The sequence below is a fragment of the Myotis davidii genome, unplaced genomic scaffold (genome assembly GCF_000327345.1).
Source record: "Myotis davidii unplaced genomic scaffold, ASM32734v1 scaffold332, whole genome shotgun sequence".
Taxonomy (NCBI): domain Eukaryota; kingdom Metazoa; phylum Chordata; class Mammalia; order Chiroptera; family Vespertilionidae; genus Myotis; species Myotis davidii.
Genome location: NW_006285779.1, coordinates 5,740,992 through 5,746,991, shown reverse-complemented (window position 1 = coordinate 5,746,991; position 6,000 = coordinate 5,740,992). Strand labels below are relative to the sequence as shown.

Below are 6,000 nucleotides of genomic sequence, written 5' to 3'. Positions count from 1 at the left end.
ATATGCTAAGACCGCTCAAATGCTCACTATGACGTGCACTGACCACCAGGGGGCAGACACTCCAACTGGTAGGTTAGATTGCTGCTGGTGTCCAGCTGATCGGGACTGAGTGAGATGGGCCAGACACACCCTGGAGCCCTCCCACGGTCCCTTTCTGTCCCCAACTGTTCAGTGGTGGGGTCCTTTGGCCTAGCCTGTGCCCTCTTGCAATCCAGGGCCCCTCTGGGGATGTCAGAGATCAGTTTCGGCCTGATCCCACAGGCCAGGCCGAGGGACCCCACTGGTGCATGAATTCGTGAACTGGGCCTCTAGTATCTATATATATATAAAAGCCTAAGTGACCATCACAACCGAACGATGACCAAACAGGCTGCATGGGGCAATTAGGCCAGCAGGGGGGGTTAGTGAGGGGTGACCAAATGACTGAGCAGCAGCCTGTGTGGGCCAACTAGGCCTGCAGGGGGGTTAGTGAAGGGTGACTAAATGACCGAGCAGCAGGCTGCATGGGGTGACCAGGCCCTTAACTGGGGGGCAGGGGGCACATGGGGGCGACCAGGCAGCGGGGTATAAGTTGGGGGCAATGAGGCTGGCAGATTTAAAGAGAAATTACTCTATTTCAAAGCAGAACATTTAAACTCAGTATAGTCCTTCCTTTATCATTTCTGCCTCTGAGAAAAGGATACCATCAAGTCAAAATACAAAACAAAATTTTTCATTTAATACTATTTTTAATTTGGTGCTAGCAGCAAGAACAATTCTTCCAGACATAGGTAATTCCCTTTTTTTAAAAATTTTTTTTATTGATTTTAGAGAGAGGAAGGGAGAAGGATAGAGAGATAGAAACGTCGATGACAGAGAGAAACATCGATTTGTTGCTTCCTACACATCCCTACTGGGGATCAAGCCTGCAACCTGGGAATTGAACCTGCGACCTCTTGGTTCTTGGGTTGATGTTCAATCATTGAGCCGAGGCTGGCAGGCAGAGGCAGTTAGGGGTGATCAGGTTGGCAGGGGGGTCAGTAGGGGCGATCAGGCAGGTGAGCAGTTAGGAGCCAGTGGTCCCGGATTGTGAGAGGGATTCCGGATTGGAGAGGGTGCCGGCTGGGCTGAGGGAAAACCCCCCATGCACAAATTTTGTGCACAGGACCTCTAGTCTTATATAATAAAAGCCTAATATGCAAATTGAGCAAACGGCCCAATGACTGGTCACTATGATGTGTACTGACCACCAAGGGGGAGGACAATGCAGGAGCTGTCCCCAGCCTGCAAGCCCACCGGTCACCCCACAGATCTGCCCTGATTGCTGGCCAAGGCCGGGGGAACCTACCTGTGCACAAATTTTGTGCAGTGGACTTCTAGAATTATATAATATGATATAGAATTATTTTATATAAATATATTAGTAATTGATGCTCAACTGCTGAGCCACACCAGCTGAGCTGATATATCTTATTTTAATATATTACATTTACATATGTATTTACATATTATATATGTATTATATTATAATCTATAATACTGGTTAAAAATATGTAAATATATGTATACTAGGGACCCAGTGCACGAATTCGTGCACCTTGAAGGGAACTATGGGCCGCAAGGCTGTGGTGGGCACAGAGGCAGGTCTCAGCCCATCCTCCGTGCCCCTGCCCAGCCCCTCCTGTTATGGGCTCCGGTCCCCTGTCTGCCCGCAGTCCCGCTCCAGCTGTTGCCACTCCCATGCCCGCTTGCACCCGCTGACAACATGGAGCGATTGGGGCTGGAGCTAGCAGCAGGTGTGAGTGGGTCTGGCGCTGATCTGGCAGCTGCCGCTCACAACCGCTGACGGCGCCGAGCTATTGGGACTGGCACTGGGCTCCGGCAGTGGGTACAAGCGGTGGCTCTGGCACCAGCTGAGGGGGCAAGAAGGGCCAGCACCGGCAGTGGTGTGTGAGCAACAGCTCTGGCACCAGCAGCGGGTGCGAACGGGGCTGGCACCTGCAGCAGGTGCGAGTGCCTAGCAGCGTGCGGGAGTAAAGAATTTTCAGTGACCACCAGAGGCTAGCTCTGATGACAGTGACTGCCTTGGTCTGGTGCCCCCTCTCACCCGCTCCACCATCCCGCTGTGGCCGATGCCCACCATGTTTCATGCCACTGGCTGTCGACACCTGCCATGTTCTGCTGCAGCTCCTGGTGGTCAGCGCACATCATAGCAACTGGTTGTTCAGTTGTTCCACTGTTTGGTCTATTTGCATATTAGGGAGATATATATAGTTCCGCATCTGGATTTTCTATTTTCTTCCACTGAACCCTATTTCTTTATCAGTTTCACATCATTTTAATGATTAAAAATTACATTTTAATATCTACAGGTTTAAGTCCATTTCATTATAATTTTTCTTTCTTTGTTCAAATTTTCCTTAATTAGTCATATCCATTTAATTTCCCAAATAAACTCAAGTAACTTTTTATAGTGTTTGTGGTTCTAGAGAACTTTGAGGCATTAGTTTTATTCTATGCTTGGTTAGTCTATTTTCTATCTCATATGTTCTGCCAGGATGCCTATAGGAGTCACGTTTTATCCTTGATATTTGAACTTTTACCAGGAATGTGTCAATGTGGGTTTCTGCAGTAATTTTCTGGTATTTGGGAGTGATTTTGATAAGAAAGACTAAGGACTTTCTCCAACCTGTGAGAATGTTCTTTAAATAAAGCCTTAATCTTATTTCTTTCTGTTTGCTCCAGTCTCTGTTTCAGGAGTCTGTTAGATTTCCATCCTCAGTTCTCCACAAGTATCATCTCTTTTCTGTTTTCTCTCTGCAAGAAGTCTCAAGTTTGTCCTGCACATTGTATATTTATTTTCCCCAGGATCCTTTCTGTCATTTATTACAGTTTTACTTCTCCTGTAATTTTTCCTGTTTTATTTAGTTCACTTGATTGGAACTCATTTAATTTCCCCCCACTTTGTGTATACTATGTATATTTCTCATATACAGGAGGACATATGTACCTTACATGAAAGTTCTGAGGCATATGAGAACCTATCATCCACCTTAAAAGCTACAGTAATACCCACACTGTTGCATCTAGTTATGTGATTCTTCCCTTTCCTATTTTTGTACTTTTCATTCCTTCAGCTAATATTTGAATTCTGTCTTAAGCAATATATTATTTAGCTTGTTAGCTTTTAAAAACTGGCGTCATGTGATATGTAATTTTCTATAACTTACTTTTTTACAATATGCTTCTAGGATTCATCCAGGTTGTTATACTACCACAGTTTATTCATTTTCAATGTTGCATACTTCATTGTGTGAACATGCTATAATGCATTTATCCATTCTCCTGCTGATGGATATTTGGGTTGTGTCCAGAGTTTTGCTATCATGAACAATGTAGCCTTCAACATTCTTGCTCCTGTTTCCCAAGGTGCAGGTGAAGCAATCTGGAGAAGCATTGCTCCAATCATGACTGGAAACCAGCAGCAGCCTCATCACTGTGTGCTTCGTAGAATTGCAGATTTACAGACTTTATCCAAGACCTATTGGATCAGAATCTTCAGAGGCGGAGCCTCCAGACTGTATAGCTCTCCAGGGAATTCTGCTGCTCATTAAAGTTAGAGAAGCCCCGTAGCACTGTTGAGAGCAATACCTAAGAGTGGAATTGCTGTGTCCTGCACAGATATAAAAATATACAACTCTATAGGCTAATGCCACATTGTTTTCCAAAGTGACTCCAATTATTCCAACTTATACTTCCTTCAAGAAGTGTCTGAGTTCCTTTTGACTCACATTGTTGCCAACATGTTATTTTCATACTTCTTAATTTTTGCCAATCTAGTGGGCACATAACATCTAGTTCTTGTTGTTTGTTAAATAGTCCTTCCTCATGACTAGTTCATAAAGATATTTTATATTTTCTTTTAAAACTTTTAATGTTTTTTCATAGTTACATCTTTAATCAATCTAAAATTTATCTAGGTTATGGTATAAGTATCTAATTTCATATTTTTCCATATGAATAGTAAGTTATATCAGCATCATTTATTAAATGGGTCTCTCCTTTCTTTAGTGATCTGCAATGCTCTCTGTATCATACATCAAACTTCCATATACTCGTGGGTTTATTTCTGGGCTATTCTGTCCTGTACCACTACTGCATTTAAAAAAATAGCCGTAACCAGTTTGGCTCAGTGGATAGAGCGTCGGCCTGTGGACTGAAAGATCCCAGGTTTGATTCTGGTCAAGGGCATGTACCTTGGTTGTGGGCACATCCCCAGTAGGAGATGTGCAGGAGGCGGATGATCAATGTTTCTCTCTCATTGATGTTTCTAACTCTTTATCTCTCTCCCTTCCTCTCGGTAAAATTAATAAAATATATTTTTAAAAAAATAAGTAATTTTATTTTAGAGAGGAAGGGAGAGGGAGAGAGAGATAGAAACATCAATGATGAGAGAGAATCATTGATTGGCTGCCTTCTGCACACCCCACACTGGGGATCAAGCCTGCAACCCAGGCATGTGCCCTGACCAGGAATCGAATCGTGACCTCCTGGTTCATTGGTCAATGCTCAACCAATGAGCCATGCTGGCTGGCCACCATGAATGCAGTTTTAATTACCATCCTATATAATAAAGAAGTAATATGCAAATTAACCCTCACACCCTCACAAGATGGCTGACTATGACCAGGCCGGCAGGGGGGTTAATGAGGGACGACCAAACAACTGAACAAGCAGGCTGCATGGGGCGACCAGGCTGGCATGGGGGGTTGTTAGGGGTGACCAGGCCGGCAGAGGGGCCAGCTGGGGGTGACCAGGCAGGCAGGCAGGTGAGTGATTAGGAGCCAGCAGTCCAGGATTATGAGAGGGATGTCTGACTGCCAGTTTTAGGCCTGATTCCGGCAGTTGGACATCCCCCAAGGGGTCCCGGATTGGAGAGGGCCCAGGCTGGGTTGAGAGGACCCCCTCCCCCCACATGAATTTCATGCACCAGGCCTCTAGTTGTCTTATATGTAATGAAATTTGGTAGAGCATGTCCTCCTGTCTTATTCTTCAGTAATGGCTTTGCTATTCTTGGGCCTTTACTCAGTCATAGACATTTCAGAATCAGATTATCACATAGCTAAACAAAATCTACTGAGAACCTGGAATTTCATTGAATTCACAGATCAAATGAAGAGAACTTTATTTTTATGATATCGAGTCTTCTTATCAATAAATATGAAAGAGACTGCAAACAACAACAACAACCTCCTTCCACTCAGGGATCTTTCTTCTCTCCTTCCTTTCTTTCCTTCCTTCCTTTGAAAGTGGAAGTTCATAATAATGTCTTTTTTTTCTATTAAGAAAGTATCCGAGATCTTTTATAATGGAAGTAAATCTTGAAAGAAGAAAACATGGAAAACATTTCAATTCAGAGACTAAAATCAGAACACACTTTATTTTTAGAAGTTTCCTATTCACCATTTAGTAGTAAGCATGGCAATAAGGAGAATCCAGTGTTAAGCCCCAAATTTGCTCTGTTGGCAGATTCACTGATTTTTTATTTCTAGATAAAGCACTTTTAAAGTGTTTATACATTTCCTTTCTCCCTGCCTATCCTTTGGTATTGTATGAAAACTATTTGTGATGAATCTCTTCACTTCTACTTCCAAAAGTGGACAAAAAGAAAGCCTTCATTTTCCAGCCCCTACCTCCCCTCCCTCCCCCCGCTGCCGCCACCTCCCAGAATTCAAGGATAATGTGCCCAGGTAAAACATGTTCTAGGCAATAGCTGTGTGCCTTTTGTATGGTGTAGGAAAATGTTTACTTTTTGTTTTTTAAAAATATCTGTTCACAGTTAGGTCATATATGTCATTTAAGCACACCTACATTTGCAATAAAATTATGTGAATAGGCATGTAAGCAATAGATTGATAAACATAAAATTTGGGATAATAGTTACCTTAAGATGAGCAAGAGAAATATGAAAATAGGATATGAGAGAACTTATCAATTCTATTCTTATCAAAAACATTGTCA

General features: G+C 43.1%; 1 protein-coding gene across 1 annotated transcript in view; it reads right to left on the bottom strand.

The window, feature by feature from the left end:
• The window catches only part of LOC102764410 (inactive heparanase-2), a 136,292-nt gene that overhangs the window by 28,953 nt on the left and 101,339 nt on the right, over positions 1 to 6,000 (bottom strand). The window lies entirely within an intron of this gene.